Below are 26,223 nucleotides of genomic sequence, written 5' to 3'. Positions count from 1 at the left end.
ATGAATGACTGATTTAAGGAGTCACAGCAGAGGACATCCTCTACAACATAATCACTTGGTAACCTTCCTCAGTACCTATTAACATTTCCCCTGTTCCCCACTTCAAAGCTTGTAAAACAATCATAAATATTGAGTAAACATACTTATACGTTTTTTAAAACAGCCTGGAAAAGGCTTTGATTTGATAGTATGCAAGAGAAATTATCAAGCTTTAACTCTTGCCAAGTATTTTTAAATGATTCTTGAAAGAATGACTGAGTTGAAAGAAGAAAGCTACTCATTTAGAGGTCAGCTTTCTAGGCTACAATGCTCAGTGCTAGCCAGCATATGCCATTGCCTGAAGGAATTATCCTAGCCTTTCCCTACTCCAAAATATAGTTTGTGATGTAACTTTGGCAATGCTCAGTTCAGGCACTTACAGGTTATGATCAAATTATGCCATGTTATGATCAGTTTGTGTCAGGTTGACATGTAAATATTCTGACTGCTTTTGCTTACTTGTTTGCTGGTAAACAAGTCTACTAATTTCTTTTTAACCCTACAGTCAAGCTTTAGTTCTGAAGAATTTTCTGTATGTCAGCTCTAATAGGCACCTTTGACATCATCTGCCCAAATCTGGGTTTGTAGGATTTTTTAATTAGTTTGACACATTCAGGAAAATGCGATGGGTTTTTTACCCTCCTTTCCATGAAACAGTTCCACATTTCTGTCAACAGTCTCACTAAGAGCCACATTACATGGTCTGACCTGATCCTCTCTAACACTGCCTCGCCTTTCTGTTTGCTTCCCATGGGACTACCTGCCAGATACAGATTCAGATATTCCAGTCTGGTATGAGGAAGTGGACAGTGATTTGGATTATGTCGTGTCTAGAAAATAATGCTGTGGTAAAAAAACCCTCAGTGAGGGTTTTTTCCTACTTCCTTCTCACACTGTAAGTTCTCCTTGCCCTGCTAATTGACTCCACTGAGGCAATGCTCATGCAGCACAATACACCTGGCACAATGCAGTTCCCGATTATGAATTTTTGTATTTGCATGGTTCATCTGGAGCAAGAACTTCCCATCTCCTCAGGCACTGCAGACTCACTGGAGAACCTTGCCAAGACAGTGATCAGCACTGTAAGAAAGCAGCAGTTTGAGTTATCATCAATACTTGTTTTCCTTTTTTTACTCCAGCTGTATCTTCAGCCACCTAGATTGATTATTCTTTTTAATTACATCTAATTCAAGCCATGCAATAACTGCTGTTTCACAAAAACGTTATGTCTGCAATAGTCAATCCATGGCCTCACATTAAACCTCCACTTATATTCTACATCCTTTATCTCCTTTTCTCACTCCTTTTTCTTCCATTACGTCTTGTACAGCACAGCTTGCTAACAGTACAGCTTGTTATCACACACTTGGTTCTTGCCCCATCTCTGTTCTCTTAACAAGCATCTCAAAACATAAGCAGAGTAGCAAAGACTTCTAACTCCAGGAACTGCAAGCACTGAGGTTGCTTGTGTATGTCTGCTGCTGCCTCAACTCATCTTTAGCCTGTCATCTCCTCCTCACATTAAATCTCCCATCTCTTTACACAGCTAATAACATCACATACAAGCAACAGCACTGTTCTCTTATTCTCATTTTCAATTCATAATCATGCAAGATGTACAGTCTGGTGCACTGCAGGATTTGTCAAGTCATTCTGGTCATGAAAGTGTCCTGATTACAGACTCTACAAAGTGGGCGCAGGTCAATATTTTACAGCCATCAGATTAAGACTTCCTTGTTTTTCAAGAAGCAAGGGAGATTTTTCAGATGACAAACTTTATATAATTATATTGTAACTCTGTATTTTAGGTCTTTTCCCCCATTAGATGTTATACTGAGCATAATTTAGCGATTTTGCCTACTGGGACCCCTACTCTTGCTGTTTTCACACTGGTATTTGGCATAGAAATTGCACTATAGGCATTAGTCCATATTTCTTACTCTCTCCGAGAACAGTTTGTGCTTCTCCATCTGCTCGTCTGACTGGACGGATGTCTAGGAACAGTAATGGTTCTGACTCCTTTGCCCACATCCTACATATTCTAAGGCTTCAGTGGGGAGAAGTGATGCCATTTTCCACCATTTGTTTCACCAAGAGTTACGTCAAGGTTAGGGTCAAAAATGGCAAGGCAGCAGCTGGCCAGTCCCTTCAGGAGTTTGGCTGTAGTGCTTTCTCCCTCTTCCCAGAAAGTGCTGAGTGTAGATTTTTGCTTCGACAGGGGAGGACCTGATAATCCCCTGGTGGGTGATACCATCTGTCTGTTCAGGAGCACATCCTGACATCAGAGACACGCAGAATGGGCTGGTGCACAATGAGCTCAAGGCCCACAGTGCCCTCACCACGGGGCACCCACCCCACGAGGAGCAGTCACGCCTGTAGCCACCCCCTTATCTTTGGGTAGTGAAATCATTTAAAGGATTGCAGTCTGTTCCCATTCACCGAAGTCAACGTGGTGGTAGTAACCTGCACCAGCTGAAGCATGGGCCAGCTGATTTCTAGACTGATGCAGAATTAGGCCTCAAACAGCACAACCTTGAGGGGCATTTTTGGAGAACTGCCAATATAGTTCATGGAGTGAGGACCTGGAACTTGGAAGAGAAGCCTGGAAGGGAGATGAGGGCAAGGAGGGGTAAAGGAGGTTAACATGCTGCAATGACAGCTACTAAATCTTACTTTCCCAATGGATGTTTTCAAGTGTATGTTTAATTGATATTCTTATGTGCCTCTGGCTATAGCACTTACTGCTTTATTCCATTAGGACTCACAGTTTACAGCATTACATTATTTGGAAAGATCAAACAGGTAGAATTCAGAAATAATGGAATAAATCATTCTGCCTCATAAAATCATCCTCCTACCTCTCCTCCTGTCTACACCTGAAAACACAGTTCTTGTTTTAATGTTGCAGCCAGTACATTACATGTCACCCTTAGGACATTTGCAGTAACTTTGGGAGAGGAGAAATAAACTGCCCTTTGCCATGGAGCACAGAGATAAAATGTTCACCCATGGGGAAGAGGAATCAATATATAGATTACAACAAAAATATTCACAAAGGTGTCCAATCACAAGAACATCTGAAGTACAAAGTGCAGGCAAGTTTGTACCAGTAAAGGCTTTTACATTGCTGGCAAAGAGCTCTTTAATAGTGGCCATCCTGGACAGAGCCAAATGAGACTCAAATCTGCTCCACTGCCTCAGTGGGGAAGCACACCTTTCTCAAAGTGCTGGAGCCATTAAGCCAAAATGCTATTTTGGTTACCCTGCACCGCAATAAGAAGGTTTCTGAGGGAGAACAGGTCAGCAGGACCTTAGTAAGCTTCCATTTTTCCAGGGGGGAGAAAGAACACAGCCTGACTGTAAGGAATAGGTGCATCCAGCAGCCTTCCCAACTTCATAGCAACTAGGGAGCCCAAATCAAGGGGTTTTTTTGTTTTAGTGGACTCTAGTGACATTACAAGTGAACAAAAAAAAAATGAACAAAGTAGCAAAAGCTTCTAAGCGCTATAATTCCTAATTCAAGGCAGATATGAGTGGCTTTTCCAGCTTTTCTTAACTCTGCATTCTTTGTTTCCCTATTTGTTCTTGTTCTTAATGTTCTAAAAGCCATTATTGATACACACTTACAACTGGACGTTTATAAAGGATGTGCCTAAAGAAAAAAGAAGCTGCCTTTGGAATTTGACTGCACAACCTTGAGATGCACCTGTCAGTGAGTCCTGTCCTAATCAGACATCCACTGTCTCCCTCAAGAAAGTCCCAACATCACAGTGAGCTATTTTTTTCCACTGGAAAACATAAATATCACATTTCTGCTAAAGTGGTAGGCTCACAGTCCAATGGTTAGTACACATCTGCTTAGGCTTCACAGTATAGGAATGGATAGCATTTTCCTTATACCTACTGAATTCCCAGAGAATGGATGTTCTTCTCAATACTACAGGAGGAGACTGAAATACAGTTTCCATCAATCAGTAGATGGACTACAAGAGGACTAAAATGTCAGGAAAAATGACTGTACTTCTTGTTAGAAGCAGGAAATTAAAATGCATACTCTAATACTAGATGTACCCATAAGAATTAGCAACAAAACTGCTTTATTCAATCTAAAAATAAGTTCTGCCTACTGTCCATAACTACTGCAAGTTCTATATCCTCAACCATTTTTGCCTTTAGAGAGGTTTTTAGGGGAGGTTTGAGTATTTGAGCAAGTTCTCACACTGCCATAATGCTGACTCATGGAGATTTTAGTAAAAGAATTACAGCATTGCCACAACAAAGCCGCAATCCTTGCAGTCACAAGATATCTTTAGGATGTGAAAAACCCAGCATGTACATAAAATCCTTTTATCAGCTAATAACAAACACTACCACTATTTTCTTATTTAAATGTTCAGACATCAGCTATAAAGCAATAAAAACATCAGTCTGAAGTTACTCCTCTCTTGCCCTTCTCCCCACTGAAATTACCATATATAAAGCAGAGATACTAAAAGTACTTGTCATTATACAGCTCTAAATATATATAAAGCTGAGAATCAAACTCTGAAAGTTACTTTGCTCTATCAAAACTCATCTAAATATACAGGAGTTGCAAGCAAGTGTGCTTCTGCAACTCATAGGACAAGAATATGAAAAAGCAGATGTTTTATAAACTGCTCCAAAAAGGAGCTGTTTTTTTGTTTACTTACTTTACCTTTTGGACAAATACTGTTGTTCTATGCTTCTATTTTTTTGTAAATAATGAAGAGGAATGTACTATAATATTCCTCCTTGAGGCAATGTTTTCTAATGACACACACAACGTATGGGTGGGAAAGACAAGCAGAGAGGAGAGAAGAGATAAAATAACTCTTCACACTGCTAAGGTCATGGCAACCTTGAGTGCTCCTCTAAGGAAAGAACTGGCATCTTTTCTTCAAGAGCTTATACCTATCACAAGGGTCTATTTGCAGTTAACTCTGTGAAAGCCTTCTGGCACTACAGAGCAATGCTCAGCAACACAGGATTTCCACAAGAGAAGGCAACAGAGTGGAAAAGGGGCAACATGACCAACAGACATACAACCAAACTATTTTCAAAACATGTTCAGTGGCAATAAACCTCACTGATAGCAGCTTCAGCTCAAAGCCTGGGAAGCCCCAGCCCCTGCTGCTATGATCTGTGCTGGGCTGTCTGACAGTATGACACGAAGGCAGGGCTTGACGCAGCAGACCCACAGGAAGCTAAGGCTACTGTGTGAAACTGCTTTGCAATGCATGCATCCTGCTCAAACCCGACTCTGCTTCCTGCACCTTGAGCATCAGAAGGGATTTAATTTCCCTGCAAGGGCCCACAAGAAATGAACAATACAATGTGCACAGTGGGCATAATCCTTGACTCTTGTTGACGCCACACAGAAATCCATTCTGTCTTCTTCTAATCCTTGCGCACAGCCGAAGCTTGCATGATGAAGCTGAAGGGACAGGAGCTATTTATAGCCTTTAATTTCATCCTGCATCAGTGGATTTTCAGGCAAAAGAAACAGAGCTTTTAGCTTGTTTCCCTTTTTAACCTGTTCAGCGCTCACAGCTTGGAGAAGTCAAAATGGTTTTATTTCAGAGTCATTTAATGGTTTCAAGGAAATAAATATCCAAAAAATAGGTCAAAAACGCTAACGGTTCAAAGGCATGATTTCCTCACAGGTCAGCAGGGTTTCCCACTGCTGCCCCTACAGCTCTGCAGATGCCGTGTAACAAGGGGATAAAAAAGCAATGTAGCTCCCCACGGCTTCAGGGGCTATGCAGACAAACCACAAACTGAAGGACGCATGTATCGCTCCTACTGTGCTCGGTCCTCAATTCCCATTTTCTGGTTTGTTTTCCATTTCCCCCCTTTCAGCTGCATAGCCTCCTGCTCCACTGGCACCCTTTTCACCGTGGTCACACCATCAGAGCAGATGAGTTTCCTGCAGGTACACAAAGCAGACCAAGAGCTGCCTTCGTGAGATAAGAGACCTCCAGAGAGACTGGAGCCTCTTAAACCCCCTAATCCAGCAGGCATGCGACACTCGCGCTCGCGAGCAGGCAGACCTTGCACCAAGTTCACACTTCTTGTTTGCATTTTTACAAGCTCATTGCCTATTCAGTGTTTTTCTCATTACTTTTGTTTCCTGGGATTTGACATTCTAAATCTAGGATGGGATCTCTTTTGCTTTGTCAGGCATGAGTGAATGAGACACAAGGAATCCTTTCTTCCTTCCCATGCACAGGGGAATAAATGTTGTGAACATGATTCTACTAAAAGCTGTTGGTGAACATGAATTTGCAAAACTGAATAGCCTAATGTGTATTTGTAAAGCACATGCAACAAGAAACATTAAAAAGCAAAACCAAATTATAATAAACATTCATGAAAACATCCATAATTTGAAATTAGTCAAGAAGAAACTAAAACAAATGCCAGCAAAAAAAGAAGAAATATAGGTATTAAAATCACATGGTCAAACTGATTAACAAGTTGCTGATTTAGCCATCTAAGTTAATACTTGTATAATTAAGTAGCATATCTATCCCAATGATCACTCTACACAGCCATGGCTGGCTGGCTACTCCCATGCAAATGATCTGGAAGCAGAGCTGGCCCAGGGGTGGTGGATAACTGAGAGTAAGGAGCAGGCTTTGACCCATCTCAAAACACAATGACATTCAAAAAGTCTAGCTGAACGATTTATGTTCCAGACGAAAATCCCAAACTTGCACTCTGCCAATCCATAGCAACAAAAAATAAAAATCAGTAACAGAAACCAAACCATGAGGCAAACAACAAGCAACACCAACCCTTTCAACAGAAGATCAGCAGCACAACATCACACTGAGTTATGACCAGAAAGCCAGAAACATCAGAGGTGGGACACAGGCTGTGCAGTAAAGTAATTGTACTTCTGCATTGCAGCTACAAGACCAGACCAGTGCTTTTTTTAAAATTAAAATGACACCCAGATCTGGAGATCAGTTTTTGGAACATCACTACACAGAAAAAAATTTCAAAGCTTTGTTGTGTTTTCCTTTTTATTTTTTTTTCCAGCCAAGACCACTGGAGTTAATTCTAATGTCTGAAAAATAGCAATATATCCTTTCTTTTTTGCCTCCTTCTCCCTTTATACTTCCTCTCTCCTTGATCTTATCTTAATTTCTAAAGAGCCTCCATAGGGGATATCCTTTAATTTTAAAACTAAACATACTACACCAAATGACTGATGGTATAAACGTTTACAGCTTCGACAAAGGCCACAAACTTTACTAATTGGAAATTGACTTATGTTATCTCTTTTTTTCTCTCTCTTTTTGGTAAGTTTTGAGTCAAATCTCTTTACTGAGGATTACAAATTCACTCTTATTTCCTGCTCAAATGATAGTATTCACACTGGGTCAGGATTTTTCAAATCAGTTTAAGAAAATTAAGCACCCTATGGCTATTGCCCTTCAAAAAGATCAGATACCTTACTCCCTCAGGAACCTAAAAAATCCTACATGTAGTCAAATCCTTCTCTCAATTACACTGGTGAAGAAGCAGAGTTATCCAGAGGGGTTTTGCAGATATGGAAGAGAGGCCATAAGCTCAGATTTAACTTCTGGAGAGTGACATGTACAGTGCATCTTTCCTGACCTGCAACATTTGAGGAAGTATTGATCACATTAAACTACTGGACTGGAAATAAGACAGGATTTTAAAGGGAGATACATGCATACATACATAAAAATAAATATAAAGCTATATAAAAATAATAATCTTTATAGTTACAATACTATTCTATATCAATGGACAGCATTTCCCCAAAAAATAGCAGTGCACCTCAATGCAGCTGCTCTGATGTCAACTTGAAATACACAGTTTATATGAAAGAAATCTTGCAGCTTGCTTCTCCAGCCCACCCAAACGTGGACTGCTGCGATTCCTACATATTCCTCACAACCTGGCTCTCAAAGAGAGCATTTGTATGTACGTGGAATAAACAAAACAAGGAATCCCTTGAATCCACAGAAGAAAAGTCCAGAAGAACAAGTCTGTTTGGGGAGGAGGGGAAAGCAAGATCAGCAGACATATATAGATAAATCCCATGACCAGACTTGCAAAAATAAATGAAAAACCATTTTTTATGACATCTTGTCTGAGATTTTTTGAACTCTTCTGTGAAAGAGGCAATATGACTTAGATAAAGGCTTAGGCTTTAATAAATAATTTCCCCTCTCCTCATCTACCTGCTCCATTAATCTGGCCTTCCCTCTCCTGCCAGATCTGCTAAGAGGACATAATCTCCCAGTTGTGACATCAGTGTCTGCTGCTGTGGGGAATGGCTGGCAATGCCTCTAATACAGGATTATGGTCAGCATGTGGCTGTGTGTGCCAAGGCAAGCACACAGATGTGGGGAATGATCCTGAGCTGCATCCAACTGCCTGCCTCTGTTCAAGCTCTCCACTGGAATAACACACCCCACAGGGCCCTGGAGCAGGTCTGCAGGAAGACACTGCCTCTCTGCAGGAACAGCCATCCCTCTGGCATTGATTCCACACAGGCAGCTGAAACCCTGCATGGTTTGTACATTCAGTCTCTTTACAGAAGCAAGTTTGGGAAGCTGGGCTGTACTTGTTCAATGGCCTCATAAGGGTCGGTTCCAAGTCTCTGCTGGGTCTCATTTCATCATTATCCTTATTTTCCTGTCCAGTATCTGCATACTTGAAAACACAAGCCATTCCTTCCCTATTTATTCAACAGATTATGTCCTTATCTTTACTGACACATTTAAAGAAAAAGACAACAAGATCAGAGTAGTTTTCTGACTGAGAACAAGACCCACTAAGATCAGTATCTAAAACAGAACAGTTTAGCCTGGCAGATCTAGCCCGAAAATTTTGCATAACACCAGGGTAAACCTCATCAACATCCAGAGTTTCTTCATGACCCAAATCTAAGTGAAAATCTGCTGGCATAACCCTTCCACATGTACTACATCTCTGACAGAAGGACAGCACCCACATCTGAAAGTAGAAGTCAAATGAATTCAAACCTTCCTGTCAAGTAAAAAAACCACAAATATGGGAATCAAGTTTCATTTTGTATGTAAAATTGTACATATGATGACAAACAGGAAAAGCACATTCCAGTTTTAGAAGTATGAATAGTAAATCATATACTGTTTAAATAGTACAGTATATATATGTCTTGGAAACTACCCCTAAGACGAAAATGACTTTTCAAAAAGTGATCCACACATTAACCTTGAATAGATGCAGTTAGTGCTACTGCAACTCTCTCTCCACTTTCAACAGAATATTTTTAAAGTGATTTTAGGCACAAATAAAGCATAACAAGAATCACCCCAAAGAAATTTCCTGCTTTTGTCCACAGCCCTTCAAGGAATATTCTCCTTGCCACGTATTCATTTATAGAGTTGGTTATGAATGAGTAATGACAGTAACACAAGATACTTTTGGGACACTAAGAACCCAATCTTCATTACGTGTAGAAACACAAGGAGGCAAAATGAAGAGCAAATTCCTGCACAGTCTGCAGTTCAGAATGGCTTCTAAATCTATGCCCCAAGATGCTGTCTTTTTGTCTGTTACTGTAAACCCTTCCAACATAATGAATAATTAAAAGCAGCTAGATTACATGGTATATCACATTAATGACCAGAAAACAGGCAGCTATATCATCTGCCCACTTCTCACTTTTATTACCTATAGCACTGCTGACCCCAGTCACCTCCTGAGTGTTATTCCCATTGAACCTACTCTCTACAGCCTGGAGCCAAGAGGACTAATGACACACAGCTTAAAACAGAAGTCATCAGCAATGCCAGCAGTGCTCTCCAGTTGGGAACTGCAGCAATACCACTTGTAACTACCTACCTCAATAACCACACAGGCTTTGAAAAGACTGTTCCTCAGATTTTTCACAATAGCATGCTCCTTGGCACAGAGCAAGCTTGGCAAAACTTAGAACCAGAGGTAACAGATCTCACCAGTTTGTGGAAATGTGGTAGGAACAGAAACTTGATTAGCAACCCTGCATGCTCCAAACATTCCATGCAACCTGCCTTCTCTGAAGAACAGCATCAGTCATCACTGATTTGCCAGAAAAGAGAGGCGGGGAAAAACCCAAGTGGAGAGGCTTTCAGTGGTAGGGCATAACTAAACTTAGATTTGCTGTGGAGTTGTATGCATAGTATCCAGAGTAAAGAAATCAAACCAAAGTAAGGTAACTTCTCAATTAGTTTGTGTAGCATCCAAGTACAATGCCAGTGAGAGAGGAATATGATATCAAGAGAAGAATTAACAAGGCAATTAGCTCAAAAACCATTTGTGAGAAGTAGCATCTCTCTTCTCTAAAAATTATTTCATCTTGTTTCTATTGGATGCCAGCCTTCCCTCAAAGACCCCTTTCCCATTTTCTCAGCTATGTAACAAGAAAAAAAGCAAAAAATACCACAGATCATAATTCCAACTACTTACAGCACAGTCAATCACAAAAAACCCACATGTGTGTCCAGCACATCTGCCACCATCCTGCAGGCAAACAAAAAAAAAAGGATCCAAGACACGCAACAAGATTTTCAGCACGTGAGTTGCAATGATGCATTTGCAACGCAGCATCATGGCTACAAGCTGCCCTACAGGGGCACAAGCAGATGGCTTGATATTATTCTCCAAACCTTGGATTGCCAAGTGGTAATAGGGCTGTAAATCACCACCTTAAAAAAATCAGACTGGAAGTGTAAATGTGTGGGTTTATTTCTCAGTCAAAACGTGCACAGTATATCTATACTGCTGCCCATTGCACAAATATTTTCTTCTTCAAGAAGCTCTACATGTAATGTTCTGGCTTAACAGCTGGCCAGCCTCCAGTAGCCCAGAGAAGCAGTACCTACTTGCAGACATCAGTCAGAAATATAAGCCACACTTCCAAAGGAAGAGACTGGAGATGGATTCAGATTTTCTGAATGTTGAATGAAATACTTCAGATGACCTCAGCTCTCAAACTGTCATGATCCTATATGAAATACAGCAGAGGAAATGTTACTTTCTCTCTGCTTCTCAAAACAGTTAAATCTCTTCTTAACCCCTAAACTCTACACTGCTTATACAACAGTCTGGGCTATGACTAACTCCAGACTCCCACCCCCACCAAACTGCACTGCACTTTGCTACCTCATCTCTGCCCACTCCAAAGATCACCGAAGTCAGTAAAATGCTAACTGTTGAGAGCAATGCCTGTGGATCAGGATCTGTAGACTCCAGGAAGTTTACCCAAGCTCTCATCTGGTACTTTTTTTTTTTGATTTTTCTTGAGATTAAATCAGACCATTGAATCTGAGACATTTTAGATAATATTGATGTTAATCTCGGAGTGAGGGGGAGCAGAGGTGGCAGCACTCAGTAATTCAGCTTAAGTACCCTATTAAAGGATGAATTAGTTAATCTCTATCTTGTTATAAAACAGAGAATAAAATGGAAAAGGATTGGTTTCAATAGGTGCTCCTGGTAATATTTAACAACTGAAAGTCTGAAACTGAAAAAATATTTTTTTTTCCAAGTGGATTATGAACCAAAAGTTGATGAAAAATTCTAATGTATGGAACAACAGTGAACCTAAAAAAAGAACTTGATGACAAACTTTTGAAGTGGAAAGGGGAGGGAAAACACTATTTCTGCTCAGCTAGAAAGACGACAACATTATTTGACACAAGAAAAACAAGACACAAATTCAGAGTTTCTATAACTGGTGATGTCTCAATGATATATTAGATTTCCTTTTTATCTTCACTTCCTCGCCAAGAGGTATAAATGTCACCTTCACTTCCCTCTCTGTCTCCACAAGGTCAGGGAGCTTTACACCTTTCTTCCTGGGATGACTGTGAATCTTGCCTGTTCAGCACGCTGCCACAGAGAATATTGATCTCTGCAGTTGTACCACAGTCAATGACAGCTCCCTAGGAAACTTAGTTGGAGAAGTCTGCCCAACCAGAGGAATCCAGGCAGGAAAAATAACTGTAAGTAAGCGTGATTATGGAAGGGGTTTCAAGAATCATGCAGGGTTTCAAGAATTTTGAGAAAGAATTATGAAACCCAAAAATGTTGTTTTGGTAGTGACCAGTTTCAAATGAAAGAGACTAAAAAACAATTCAGTCAACATCCAACTTGTCTCTCAGGTTAGCCCAACAAGGATGAGAATGCCTGTATTTCAGTATGGCTATTGTAACAAGCATTAAGCATGAGGCCCTCAAAAATTGCCTGAATGTCTTCAAAGAACAGAGAATGCTAATGCTTTAAGGCCGAATGATAAGCTTCTAATAGCCAGTACTGAAATCAGTTTCTTAATCACTCCTTAATAGCAAATTGGTTTTTGGAAGTTTAATAACTTAAAATCACCAAGATTTTAAATACTAGCTCTGAATGAAAGATGTTGGAAGATATTCTTTGCTATTAAAACTATAAATAGACTCCAAATTTAGCCTAGTTTCTAATTCTCACTGATATTCCCAACAAGACAATTAAAGTGTTTTTGCAGATAGAACAGTTTTCTTAATAAGCACCAAAATCTCCAGTCAGTTCATAAATGCTTCATTAGCACATTCAGCTTAGGAGTTAGGAACAATTGCTTACTTGAATTACTTACCTAACTTAGTCCTTCTTTTTTTTTTTTCAGAAAACAGTTAGGGATTAATCTAAATTAAATGTGTTTATCCTCTTGCATTATAAACTTGGAGGAAAATGAAGAGATCCTGAGATGTAAGAAGCAGTGACATTTAGAATCAGCAGCACCATCTATCACTGAAATCAAAGTAAGCATGAATCTGGGGGAATTATTCCATGACCAGTGAGTGGATGGATAAATCTTCTCAATAACACATTCAGGGTCTCCCTAATAATACAGCACCCTGATTTTCAGTTTAGGAAACAAAGGGAATATGCAAAAGGTAAAAGCTATAGGTAAGCATAAATTCAGATTACGAGTAAAAGGGAAATTTGGATTTTTCCCATTGTCACAACAAAAAGACACTCAGACCTGGCGTACTCCTTGTGTTCTTGCATGGATGACACCGTGCTATTGCCAAGTGTAGCATGTTGCACTTGGAATTGGGCCTACCCAACTGCATTAAAATTCTGATTCAGAACATTAAAGATTAGATTTATAGCCCATCCTACACTGACTACAGCAACACTGTCAAGCTAAAACCGGAGGCTCTGACATCACTCCACGAGTAAGAGGGCACAAGAGCAATGGTGGCTCTGTGTCAGCCACAAATGTGACATTTTTCAGGGACGGGGAAGGGAACGAGCGGCTGCATCCGCGCTCGCCTGAGCAGACAGGCAGGCACACACACACAAAGACACAAATCCATCCTTGTGCCAGCACTCACTGCTCTGTCTTCCTCCAGGAGCTACACCCACTTATGTTGATTTGCTCTGCAGATGCTTTTAGAACCAGATCAACCTGTGCAAATCCACAGAACCACAAAATCCAGTGGAGTGGTGCCAGTGTGCAGCAGAGGAGAATCTGAATCTTGCTGTACCTTTGAAGGGTTTTATGAGGGAGGGAATTCCTTTTCTTTCAGCTTATTTAAATGGCCTGCAGTTACTATGGTTACTCTTAAGGCATTTGAAATCTGACTGCATGATGCAATTGGTGAAATGACAAGGCACAAAAATTGATGTTCCTGTGAAACAGGCTGTTCACCCAGGACAGAAAACCAAAGACTGTAAATAGCTGATGGTGAGGATCTCACATTTAGCCTACTGGCTCCACCTCAAATACTTTTCAGTTCTATCAAATTAGCATTTCCACTGTAGCTCTCTTAGTGACATGGGGAACAAGTGCTTTTGTTTCAACAAAGCCCACTATGTGAAGTTCACTCCACTGAGGCTTTAAGACAATAAAGAAATGCCATTCAAAGAGCAGGAAACAATGAGCTATTATCTGTCTCATTTATCTGGCCTATCAGTCAGACAGAGAGCAAGAAAATCTTGTTGCTTTAACAAATTATGTCATAAACTGCAAAAGAGGCTGCAAACACTCTCCTTTCTCATCCTGCAATGGCTGCATTTGCTGAGTGTTAAGGAGACTTTCTCCAAGTGTTTGGGCCTGTCCATTTTCACTCACAGGCTTTATGAAAATACTGCACCCAGCATTGTAACAAATGCCTCGTTAAGCTATAATGAGTTAATGAACAGAATATGGGAACACAGGAGCAGCCACTGATCTCTCTCGAGCACAGTTACTTATACAAATACCACTGTAGACATTTTCAGCCTAATAAAACCTGTTATTTTAATAATGTTGAAAGTGTTGGTGTAACTTCTTTTTATCCACACTCATTTTAATTCATTAACCTGCCCCAGGCTGACTATGCAATAGCTTACCATTTCTTCTTCATCCTTAGCCTGGTAGCCTGTGTGACAACAAAACAAGGAAAAAAGGTGGAGGAAGAAGGAATTGTTTGTTAAATGAAATCTAAATTATGGATTCAGACAGATGTTTTCCATTATTAAAAGGAACTGAAGCGTTACTTTTCCAAAATACAAGAGTGCGATAGCAATTTCAAAAAATACAAATCTAATGCAAGACAGAAAGACAGTCCTGCTTTTTTTTTTTTATTCAGCAACTATGACCTAAGCTGAGGATGCCCAGTTTTGCCCTGCAGCAGAGGCTGCCATGATGACACCTCCAGTAGGGCATGGAATTGCTATTTCAGACTCTCATCCTACATCACTGATACCCGTGAGAGCTGGACCACTGACTTCACAGGTCTAAGGATTAAACCTTAGGGTCTCAGCACAGTTGCCACATGCCACAGGAGGAATACCAACTGAAGGCTTCTGGCAGCCAGGGACACAGAAGTTCATGGTTAAAAGCTGTTCCCTTGCCCTTCTGAAGCTTCCACTTTTGATACTGCCTCTCAAAAGCTGTGTCATGGTAGTAAATTTGTAACCAGTAAGATGTCCAGCATCCTCTCAAAAATAAACCAAAATTCTAGAACCAAATCAAAGATCTTTGAGTGAAGTCTCAAGAGAGACAGGACTCAATGTTCATGAAGTTACATTTGAATGAAAATATCATCTCTAGGGCTCACAAGTTCCACTCCAAATGACAGAGAATCCCCTTTGACTCATCCTCTCCAGTACACGTCCTTGGCTCACGAAACACCATTTTAATCTGATGCCTTCAGCTTTAACAGCAGTTTCTTGCTAAACCCACTTTAGTTACTCCTTCTAAAATGATATGCTTATGTCAGCATTGGTTTAGGGCTTTGTTTCTAAAAACTCCTTCTAGACCACAGTGCTTTCAGGACTCAAGGCACCTGTTCCTTGGTAGAACCAAGACCAGAATCCACAGACAAAGCTCCACCAGCCTCTGCAGTGCCAAGAAATACCTGTACTATTCAGTTTCATCAGATATGAACTGCTGCATAAAATGGAAAGCAAAATGCACTCCAGCCAAGTCTCCGGACTGCAAATTTGGGATGTAACAACACACTGAACTAAGCAGCAAAGCAACAACCATGTCCTTAACCACACCTCCCACTCCTAATGGCTAGCAAGGCTCCAAGCCCTTTGCATGTCTAATGCAGGGATCTTCACCTCTGCACATGCAGGTCATGTAAAGGCAGGAAGGAGGGCTGAGTGAGGGGCCCTGAAGGCTTCTCCAAGCTTTTGGACAGCATGCTGTACTGTTAAGCAGCAGCAGGAGAATGAGAACCCTGGATGCACAGCATCTGTTGTGTTTCAGCAGGCAGAAGATGGCTGGCTAGGCTACAGAACAAGCAGCAGGAGCCCTTGCTTTGCCAGTGCAGCCTTACCTTACAGAAAAGCAGATGAGGAGGAACTCTCTTCATTCCTTGTGCCCTCAAGGTTACTGCAGCTGAAGATTGCACTCAGCACTGAGTGATTCTACCCTGGAGGGCAGCTGACCAATTGACAGTTCAAAAGATAAAGAAATGTTCAGGGAAATCATCACAGAATGAAATCCTGTCTCTGATAATGAAATAAATGGTAGATTAACCAGTGTGACTTTAACTCTTAAGTCACACTAATGGCCTTATCATGATTCCCAGCATTTGTATTTCCTCTGGATTAGAAGAGTTGAAGTCATTCTTTGATGCTAAAATAGCAGTTATGTATCTCAGAGGATATGGCAAACCAGCATCATAAACACAAGAAGTATGTTTGATCACACAAGTTTTAGCTACATCATACTCTCTCTCACACATTCTAGTCTGTAAGTCTTGCCATCCAGTCCCACAGGCTCTTCATCAAAACTGTTATGTTACAGAATTGGGTTAAAAATAGGAGTGAGGGCAGGGAAGCAGACAGAAAAAATCCCATTAAAATACACTCTGGAAGGCCATTACAGTATCCATCAAACAGCAAAATTAATAGAGTGCTGATTTGGGGGATATATTTCCAAAACATTAGAGTCAACATTTCCAGCTTTTCTAAGAACTTTTTGGTAATTGAAGAGCTTAAGATGCTACTTTTGCAACCCAGACCACCAGTATTTATGTTACACTTTCACTTCCATGTTTCCTTCACAGCAGTTTTCTGGCTAGGGTTCCAGCATGCAATGGAAAGGCCACAGCAGTCACTGAAAAAAAAAATTGAACCTAATCATACAAGGTGCTGGAAATTAAATGATTAATCAGCCATCAAAGCAGAATGCTTCAGAGGGGTTTGTACTGGTGAACCTGAATGCTAATATTGCCAACATGCTCTTTTACATCTGTATATGTTTCTCAACCTGCAGAAGAGTGGATAATCCATCATATCAGGTGATATGATGGTTTCTGATGAAACATTGAAAAACCTCAAAAACTGAACACCACTGAAGTTACCAGAGCGGGAAAATACAATAGCTTTGTGTTCCATTTGCTTCTTTCCTTTCAGTTGCTTTTAAAATTAAAGACCCCTTTAATTTCTCCCCACAGGCTGGACACTTTTTTACACATCTTACATTCTAAAATCTCTGCTCATGTGCTGCTTAGGTGTTCCTCACTTTACTGTTTGCTCTGGAAGTTAAACTCATATAGTGACTGCAAGTTTAAGTTCCAGATTAGTAACATCATTTCAGTGACATCACTGAAAAATAAAGGACCTAAGGAGTGATGTCAGCAGGGAACATTTCAGTATTATTTTCAAAACAAAAGAGCAAAGGACACAGACCCACTAAAAGGCAGGGCATGGATATACTAGGCAACTGCAAAATCCACCCTATCAAAGAATTCAAGATTTTGACAACAATTCTGTTCCTCATTTATCCCATTTTGCCTAAAAGCCTCTTCCCAAAACCAATCCCATTGTGACCATTTCAATATCTCAAATAATCTCAAATTCTATTTCAATATCTCAAATAATCAACGAGTGTCTCATGAAGCTGGGACCTAATATGAAGACAGGGTCCTTCGAGCATGTTTCTGTGCTAAAACATCTAACACTCCTGGATGTCATTAGAAACCTCAGAGTATCTGCATTTGGAACACTCTACAGCAGCAGTTCTGGAAAGACATTGAAAGCAAAGGTTCTTTTCATCCCTTTCTCAGAAATCCTTACAGTTAACTAAAATTCCTTGAAATAATACAAGCAATAGGACAGGGAACTTGTGCCTCAAATTGTGCCAGGGGAGGTCTAGGCTGGATACCAGGAAAAATGTCAAGCCCTGGCGCAGGCTGATCACCATCCCTGGAGACATTTAAAAGATGTCTAGATGTGTCACTTAGGGACATGGTTTAATGGTGGGCTTGGCAGTACTGAGTTAATGCTTGGACTCTACAATCTTAAGAGGTTTTCCAACCTAAATGAATGATTCTTCTACATCACAGGTATATAGGTTAACTCAGGTATCTATTTGCATAATATATACGAAACAGATATCCATTAAGTTATCTATAATTACATGAGCTCCCTAATATTACACCACAGATGCAGGAGAAATTACTATGCACACAGCACCAAAGACTTTATGGAAATACATTAATTACAAATTAGAATCAGAATATCACTTAGCATTTAATCTTTTCTTCTGATCCAGAATAAAATGAATGAGACCCTATCCCTCCACACACGTGTATAGGTGCATGCAGACATTTTTCCTTACCTGTCGATAAAGGAGAGGAATGTTTCAAGAAGGGCCCTTCAGTACCCTGACAGCTTTGACAGCCACTGTCATGACAGCTTATCAAAAAGAGGACACAGCATGATACCAGTATGTAAAAATCCCTTCCTCATTTCTGCCCTTTCCTTGACATTTCTTATCGTTTGCTGCCAACACTTCTTTACATTGTATGATTATCACTGACAGACATCATTTCAGAGTAAAATTTATAACAAATTAAAGACCTGGCTTTCTTATGTCATCATTAATTCAGAGAGCCATGAGTTTCATAAAAGCATAAAATTCACTAAAGGTCACATCCACTGTCCAAAGAAGTCAAAACTGTATTTCCAATGAATTAAAATCTGATGAGTATGGATGAAACCTTAAAACTATAATAGGAAACATATTTCATTAAGAGAACACTTAAGAAGATCATAATCCACTTCAAGGACCAATTTGAAAGGTCTTTATTTTAAAAGTAACTTTATGGTATGACCAGCTTTACTAGCAAATTGCATGGTCCCTTTGAGAGACTTTACCTTGCATCTTACCTGAGGATGAAGCTGCAATGACAGCAGCTACAAAGAAATCACCAGCTGGGTAGATTTATGTTTATAGAAACTAGATAAGTGCTAACAAGGGAAACAGTACTTTTCACAGGTTCAAAGCAGAGCTCTTCTGGTCTTGGTTTTAGGTCTGGTTTGATAGAATCAATCTTTTTAATTCCCTCCCAATTCTTCCCCCCAAGTCCTTTCTTTTCTTGTCTGTCTGTAAGTGAAGATCTTGAGAAGATCCATGTTTGAGGGCCCACCTTTTGTGAAAATGAATGAACAAGCATTAACAAAAACTACAAGCTGCTTAATTTGGGGCCAGTTACTGTCTTCTATACCATCCCAGCAAATCCAGCTATCTGTGAATTGGAATAAGAACCACTGTCTGCATCATCTCACAACACTTCTACCTCATCTTCAGCAAGGTTAGCTACCAAGATTTTAGTCCAAAACTGAAAATGAAGAATTGCTGATTTTTTATTTGTTTTTTTTTCAAATTGGGTCCAATGACAACACTGAAAGTCAAAATTTTACAACATTTTTATCTAGGGCTTCTAATTTACACTGCTCCTAAATTTCTACTTTGCCATTAACTTTTTTTATACTTTGCTTTCTGTGATCTGACCAATGGGAAATAAATGGACATTCCCCTAAGAACTCTGTGGTTGTCTCAAGTTGTGCACTTAAAAAATCAACCAATCAAAAAAAAAAACCCTTATGGGAGATATTTCACATATTTATTAGTGCACACATTGAATTAAATAGGTTTTCTTTAACTGGCTCTAAGGGTCTTTGCTTGCCTCACATGAAATTCTCTCAGACAGGTGAAATAGTCTTCAACATGACACGAGACCTATTTGCTTCAGCAATGAACACATTAAGATGCATTGGTAGACTAAGGTAGAAGGAAATCATACTGAGTTCACTATTTGCTATAAATCTCAAAAATACTTCTGGGAATTAAGTTCCAGCTACATCTTATTTGATAAAGAGGATTTAGTAAAAAAAAAAAAAAAAAGAAAAGAAAAAAAAGAAAAAAGTCTACTTTCTAATCCATAATACTAAAGCCAGTCTGCAATACAGATGCTGTGGTGATGAACATTTCCCTGGTGAAATAGTTGCAGGATCTGGTTATTAAAACCCTGCACTGAGATGCAGAAATATGAATTTCAGCTCACAGCTGTGTCACAGAATTCTTCAGCAAGTCTGAGATGATATTTAATTCTTCTGTGATCAACATATTCAATGAAGTTTATTTTCTTTATAATATCCATTATGCACTTACAGAATCTAGCAAAATAGGGTTTGAATCACATTTCAATTCCAACAGTGCCAGTATTGAGTTCTGACACCAATTCCTCACCATGGGAAGCCAGATGGCAAAGGAAGCTGTGGTTAAAAAATACACCTGCAAGTGTCTTTCTACAAAACCAATTAAAAACTGGCTGCCCTCTCAGTAAGAAAGGGATATACTCAGCCCTGCTGAACAATTCCCTGATAAAATCCTACTGACAAGGAAAAATTCCCAGTGCCAGCTCCACAGGCCTGGTGTAATTCACCAAGTGCAGCTAGAATGGCAGCTCTGTAAGACTCGAGGGCTCCAGGTCTGTCATGGGATACCCCAGGCACCGAGGGACAGAGCCACAAACCAACAGCAGCAAGAGAAGCACATAATTTCATCCAAAAGGCATTGTTTCCTCCCTGGCACATCACAGTACCTGAGAAGACACCTGTTCTCCAAAACAGCCATAAAGGCAAAACAAAGAGAATCCTCACCCTTTGATTATGCACGAGCTTTGTTCCAATGACAAGACTGTATCAATGAAATGCCCTTGATATTTACATGGACATTGCACTAATTTCCACAGGGACAGCTCTTTTCCAGGGTGTTAAATACTAGGCTGATGGCAAAACAAGCAGGACCATAAGAAAAGGAAATGATGAAGTCAGTTTTCCTATAGGTTTGTGAGACAGTTGGTTTCCAGTGAGGGGCAAACTTGAATTTAAAGTCTTCTTTAGGCTGCAATTGTCACAACAGAGCTTTTTCACTTGTAGCTCTGGTGCCTAGTTAAGGTTATATCTGTGATGCTCTTTTCTCAGCAGAGCATTTATGAACCTCCTCTCATGCACTGTGGAGGCTGTTACCTTTCTGGTCAAATTTGGGTTAAACTGGCCAACAGATCCATAGCTGGAATGGAAAATGATGGGAGACAAGCTTGCTAAAATGGTTCGTGATCACATAAGCCTTAATCCCTCATGAATCTAGTAAGACATCATGAAGTAGCACTTAAAGCCCAGTAATCTTAAAGCTTCTCATAAAGCTTCCAAAGTTCTCGAAGCTGGTTCAAGAAATAAACAGAAATATTCAAAGTACAAGTGGAAAACTAACAATAATGAAAGATGATGGAAGAGACTTCTATATATATAAGTACAGAATTAGTGCTTTGCACTATTTCTGCCTCAGCACGTTAACCTTTCTCTCTCTGACCTCTACTTCCCTTTAGTTACTCACCATGAAATAAGTCTTTTAATTGCTATGTAACTAAAGCTCTCTTTCTGGCAGATTGACTGAGAAGGCCAAGCTGGTGTCTGGGGACTTCAGGCCCTTTGGTGACAGTTTTAATTCTGGTCAGAGCAGAAAAGTCAATAAATCATTCTTGCAGAAGTTGTTACTGACCCTGAGCAAGCCCTGGGAGGAGAGATGCAATCTCTGTTCACTGGGAAATAAAGTCTTGTTCATTTTTAATTTTTTTTAACTTTCAGAGACGAAACAAAGAAGTAAAAGAAAAGAAAAAGGAAAAAAAAAGAAAAAGGAGATAGGTTCAAGAAAGGCAGAAAGTGCAAAGTCCAGCTTTGACCAGCTGGAGGAGAACATTCTATAAAGTTGTTTGATGGACCTAGTTCTGACTCATATGAAGCACAGCTGCACTGCCAGGGCACTGACACAAACCCCAAGAGAACAATAACATACAACCAGTCTTCTTGCATTGTCCTCATGCGTTCTGTTTTATTTCTTGACAATATACGAGCTTCCATTGGTCAAATTAAATGTTTCTTTTTCCAGATTTAGGCAGTGGGTTGGGGTTTTTTTTTGGTAGACCAAAAATACTTTTAGGTAATCAGCAGAAATGTTTCAATTAATACGAGGTAAGGCATCCTCTCAGAGTCTGCAAATAAATACTAATTAATCACATTATTTTCCCTCCTCTCTACTCCTCTCTGTGGTCTTTGGTGACTGTAGGTGTTACACCTCCAGCCTGTTCATATCCACATTCACTATGTGAAACTTCACTAGTCCCTCTAAGATTTATTTTTAACTGACAGAACACGTACATTTCCAACTTTATTTTCTATTTTTAAGGATATTTTAAAGTGATGTGTTCCAGCAAAACAGGGAATTTATTTGGAAACACCCAGTCATCAGAAGAGCAGGAAATGAAGGATCAATGACCCTGGGTATAGAAGTTTCCAGTGCCAAGCAATTTATTGTCAAGGTGCTATCATCTTAGTACCACAATGACAAGACTCCTTCAGAAGTATCAGTAAGTAGGTAAACATTTTGTCACACGTGTAAAAACAAATGTGTTCGGACATCATTTCATGCTCAAACTGCATTTATTTTATGTGGTTGTGCCTGATCTTCCCTTTGACCAATGCAGATTCCAGCACTGGCTTTGCTGGGAACAGGAATAAGTGAACAAAGATCCAAACCAACCTTTGTGTGGTCTAAAAGGAAAAACAGAAGTGATGAGGGTTCTCAGCAAAAACAGAGCTAGTTACAAAGGATAAATGCAGCAGGTATCAGCAGTTACTGCTGTAATCCTACATTGTTTCATTTGAGAGAAAGATTAATTCTCGGCTGCACTTGGCATAGCTAAAAAATTACAACGTCCCGTGTAAGTCACAGCAGAGGTAAAGAAAACAAACCCAGCACATCCATGCTTTATTATCGCTTCACTTCATCATCGACTAGAACACAGGAAAATCAATAAGAATCCTATAAGAACACATCCACCATAATAAAATATGTGGCTTACATATATCAAATCCTAACAAGTGTGCTTGCATGCTCAGTAGAGAAAATCACTTCATAAAACAATCTCAGGAGAGAACTAAAAAACAAAAAAGGTGTCTAAGGAGGGGGACAAAATGGAATGATATATCCAGAGGACAAGGAGATAGCTATAAGAACTCATCATCAATATAGTGAGCCTGACAGGCCAATGTTTCTACCCATTATTCTAAAACCTTAGATAACTTCTTACCTCCAAAGAGCCATATGCATTTCATTTGTTCATTGTCCTGTGCAACAGGAATTTCCATCTACCAAATCTACTAATTTACTTAGCCATTTTAATCAAAAGGACTTATCTGTCATTTGAAGATATGGTTTTTTACAGTGTTTCCCCATGTTAAAGTCTAGTATGCTAGTCCAGGATCTATCTCAAGATGTTGTCTACAATCTATTTCAGATATGCTTCTACTGACCTCCAGTATGCACGCCAAGATATTAAAAACAACAGCATCAATTTTTAAGTAGCAATATCCCTATTCCTGTAATTATAAAATTATTGACTAGGAGAGAGTAGAAAAGATGCATCTTTTTGTTTGTGATTTAAAAATTCATTTTCCTGTCTTCTCCAGTTCGTTTGGCACATTTAGCAACTTCCTTTATGTGTAGCAAACTACACCCTTCTCTTTGGCAGTGTGTCCTTTCCTAGTAATCCAAAAATCATTTAGTGAAAAATACTACCAGTATAACTGAGAGAAGACTTTTCAGCAAGAAATAAAGAAGAAAGAGTAGGCCTGAGAATTGCCTCAGTATAGTGGCTTATGTATCCTCCTAAAAGACCTACCTTAAAAGAGAAGAAATTTTGAAGAGAAAAGAACAAATAAATAAATAATCTAAGTTGCACTGTTAAATGGTCCTTTACTCTCCTGTTGTTTCCCTAATTAGTTAAAACACAAATTCAAAGTGAGAGTGCCCCTTGAATGTTCACCTATTCCAGTTTCCTTGATCTTGGTACTGCCTCATACTCCAGACCGCTTTTACAACATCCTTTTATTGAGCTTTCTTTACACTGTAGTCCCAAAAGGCCAGAGAGACTCCTCAAATCAATTCTCAGTGCACCTGAATCAATTTCTGAAGCTCACCATGTCAAGGGAGCAACCTTTTTTGAGACTAGAGCAGTCATATGAGTTTCTAATACAGTGCATTAAATTTCTTCTGTTATTCAGTGTCAGGCTTTAAACCCAGTGCAGACAGTAGGTATAACATATACTTGTAAAAACAAAGAGTAGGGTATAAACTTGCATTACAGGTATTATAGCACATATTTGACACAATAGTTCCCTTCTACTGTGAAAACAACAATGGAAAAGTTCCAATTTCTCAGCAAGATCCTGACATTTGGGCACAACTCCTCACAAAGCACAAGCCTGTGAACTACTTTTACGTCACAGAAACATGACTTGAAACTTTGATAAGGATATTTAAAGATAAAGAGCAAAAACCACTGATTCTTTGGATTCAGGGCAAGATTCCAGAGGATTCACTAGTACACCCAGGAAGATGACCTGATTTCTGTCACTTAAAGAGGGGAAATGACATACAGTGCACTAACAAAAGAAGTTTAGAGAAACTCACAAAGAGTGTTATCTCTGTGAAGGTCTCCCAGGATCTGAGCCACACACACTCACAACCCATTCAGGAACTCTGCTCTCCAAGAAGCAAACCAGCAGGTGCTATTAGTCCCATTCTCACAATTCTCCCCAATAAGAAGAGCACATTATGATGATTTAGGTTGCCCTCAAAACACTTCTGAGTGTCTGCTCTGCCGATGCTTGTTCCTGAATATGCCATTATTCATTCTCTACTTTTCTCAACAGAACCATATTTACTATAATACTCTCAAAGGACAGGAAAATGGATCATTTGCCTCTTTCCTCCAGCACCTAATTGTAAGACACAGCAGTACTTCCCTGCTTACTAACAACACACAAGTGTCATTCCTATATGCAATTAAGAAAGCAGGTACTCCAAACTCATGAAGAGAAACTTTAATTACACAGTGGCTTTGAAAGATCACTTTACACAGACTTAGTATTCTTAAATGTGCCGCTCATTAATAACTTTCTGTGAACAAAACAGCACATTTTTTATTACTTTAATGTTATTTACAAAATAAATTGAGTCTCTATATACAGCAAATTACTCCTTGTCTTTGCTCAAATTTTGAATACTGTTTTTAAGTCACATGCCTCAAAAGAGTATTTAATTAAAACCACTTAGGAACAGAAGACATATTCAGAAAATAAGAAAAAAACAAGGTGTTGCATTTGCCTATTGCTATTTTCCACGGTTCAGTTTTGTTTAAGTAGAGTAGTTCTTCCTTTTCAGGAGTTTCAAATTTGTTCCCCATTAATAAACAAACAAAAATCTTTCAGCTCCTTATGTTAGGTGAATGTGTTTAATTACAAACCTGGATTTTGTGTACGTGTGTGATTTAAATGTACAAATATGTACACGTATACTTATGCTCTCGTCTACACAGAACAGAGAAATAGGGAAAGAGGCACATGGATAAAGACTTCCTATTTCCTTCTGACACATTTCTGGCACCAGGTCCAAACACAATCAAAATTGATCTTCTAAAAAATGGCTGGGATGTATAACAGTGTAAAGTTGATGCCTGAGTAACAGAGCAGGTGCGTAAATGAACTGTGACCAGAAAGAACCCATTTTCTCCCAAGTTCCCAACCCAAAAAAGGCTTTGCTGCTTGTTGGAGGTGATACAAAAATCCCCAGTAACCTCTGAGGGATTCTTATCCTTCATTTTCCTTGAAAGGTGTCCACGGCAGGTCAGTCTGACTAAAGGATTCTGCTTTGGAATAAAAACCAAAGGAGCCTTCCCTGGCTCTCCTCATTCGATGGCTCAGCTGGAGTCACATTGTGGTGGTTTTTGATCCCATCACAACACAGCACCAGAACAGCAAGAGAGAGCCCCCATACTTGGATGATCTTTGCAGCCAAAAATCTGGAGCTGTACGTAATGAGCCTTAAAACACATTTTTGAATCCATTTTCAACTAATGACCCATTTTAATGGTAAGAAAGACTACACTGCTCCAATTCAAACACAGCAAAGCATCAAAGCCCCCTCTAGCCAAATATGAGGGTACATTGTTACACATTCATGACTGAGGACAGCCGGGCCTGCTTCCTAACCTTCATGTTTCCATCAGATGTATCACCACCAGGCTCTGCTTCCAACTTCAAAACTTCTCACACTCTGTAAGCAGCCAGAAAGGTGACATTTTATAATTTATCTGCTCTAAGTTTTTGTCATGATGTTTATTTTCATACCTTGTTTTACACAGAAGTAATTATTACCTCCTAGGAAGCTTCACACTTCACTTGGCTCTCGGTAGATTAAGTCTCTTAAAGTGGGTTTATTCTCACAGGAAAACCCTCAATTCCCTCAATACAGAGTTGTCACATTGG

The 26,223-nt window shown here is 39.6% G+C and overlaps 1 protein-coding gene and 1 long non-coding RNA gene across 13 annotated transcripts in view; one reads left to right on the top strand and one right to left on the bottom strand.

The window, feature by feature from the left end:
* Positions 1–26,223, bottom strand: part of BRSK2 (BR serine/threonine kinase 2) — a 304,717-nt gene that overhangs the window by 225,481 nt on the left and 53,013 nt on the right. The window lies entirely within an intron of this gene.
* LOC135302148 (uncharacterized) lies at positions 8,410–13,071 on the top strand. Its single transcript, XR_010363854.1, has 3 exons — positions 8,410–8,613; positions 11,900–12,071; positions 12,728–13,071. It is a non-coding gene; the product is annotated as an uncharacterized LOC135302148 (long non-coding RNA).

This window comes from Passer domesticus, chromosome 6 (genome assembly GCF_036417665.1).
Source record: "Passer domesticus isolate bPasDom1 chromosome 6, bPasDom1.hap1, whole genome shotgun sequence".
Taxonomy (NCBI): Eukaryota; Metazoa; Chordata; class Aves; order Passeriformes; family Passeridae; genus Passer; species Passer domesticus.
Note: the sequence above shows the minus strand (reverse complement) of the source record. Positions and strands in the feature narration are given on the sequence as shown.